Source organism: Onthophagus taurus, chromosome 11 (assembly GCF_036711975.1).
Source record: "Onthophagus taurus isolate NC chromosome 11, IU_Otau_3.0, whole genome shotgun sequence".
NCBI lineage: Eukaryota > Metazoa > Arthropoda > Insecta > Coleoptera > Scarabaeidae > Onthophagus > Onthophagus taurus.
Genome location: NC_091976.1, coordinates 21,235,645 through 21,237,249, shown reverse-complemented (window position 1 = coordinate 21,237,249; position 1,605 = coordinate 21,235,645).

The following is a 1,605-nucleotide window of genomic DNA, read 5'->3' as shown; positions in this document are numbered from 1 at the left end:
TTCGCTTTCTTCTTTTTTTTCGGTTTCTTGGTCTACATTCACTACTGCTAAGTCTATGTCTACTGCTTCTGTAGTCGTTATCGCACCATCAACGCTGATGTAATCAATAAAACTAACTTGTATCAGTTGAACTGACAAGATTTGTTGATAATTCTATATCAGCAAATTCAGCCTATCAATGAGTAAAGCATATAAGTAAAAAGTTACTAACGAGCTACACCACGAATCTGACAACGCTCTTATCGCTTAATCGCATAATTATTGCAAATATTCCATTTTGGCTTTTCTTGGTTTAATTCCATTGACAAAATTGCTGCACTAACAAGTCGTGCACGATAACGTTTCTTCATAGCTGCAATTATGCCTTGATCAAGAGGTTGCAGTGCACTTGTTGTGTTAGCCGGAAAATAAACGACCTTAACATTGCGCAAATCAATTCCCATAGCGTTATGTGCTAAACAATTGTCCATTGTTAACAACACTTTTCTGTTTAGAGCTGCCTTGTTGCGTTGAAAACGAAGAAGCCATTCTCGAAATGCTACAGAAGTTATCTAGGCATTTTTCTGCGCGGTATAATGGCATGGCAAATGGGAACGATCGAATTTATTTAAATATCTTGGGTTTTTTGATTTTCCTACTATCCATACTTTTAATTTTTCACTTCGGTCAGCATTACAGCATAAAACCGCTGTTATTATTTCTTGCTATATAGAGAAGTGTAACACTAGACTTAGAATTAGACGATGTGCGTCTCTTAAGACGATGGGAACAAAACTAATTTTTTTGCCAATAATCCGTCAATCACTTGCCTTCGAAAAACTTTATGGTTTATGGAATTGCCTAAAAGTTTATAGAGAATAAAAGAATTCACTATATTGGCATCTAAAATTTAAATAATATACGATGCCACCATTTCTGACTTTTTCTGTCCAATTCATAATTTGACTTTAATTGGTCAAACTTAATGACCTAAATCCTTTTCCACAACGTTGCCTTTTTTACAGGTATAAATTTCAAAATTAAAAAGATAACCATTTTTATCTGCTAATGCCCAAACATTGCAGCTTCTTTTTATAGTTTTTTTTGCATATATTGTTTTATATTGCCTTTCACCTTCAAACATTGTTGAAAATTGTGCAAGTCATTTAGAAACGGACGTAATATGTATAATTTGTCGAAGTCAGGTGAATTTCGATTTGGGAGAAGAGTATTGTCATTCAAATGTGGCCTAGTAGCCAACTAAATCGATTCACTGGCATGAATTGGCTAATATAACTATCATGCAGGTCAGGACTTAAGCTCCAATAATCTCTATAGCTAGGTAACATAGCTTTAACGAAAACTTTTAAAAAAATCTGACTACTAAAACATCATTCAATAACATTAAAATAAAAGAATTAAATTTTTCTGAAATAAGATACAAAACAAAAACCCATAAGATCGGCAACATCATGTTTATGTAGAGCTTTGGGTGATTTATTAGCTCACCATCAAACTTTGACATATGATAGCTAATCCAATTACCAAAAAAAAAATGTATGTCCTACTTCAATTATTTACGAAATTATAACACTAAAGTTTTCTGCAGCGAATTTATTAATAGTC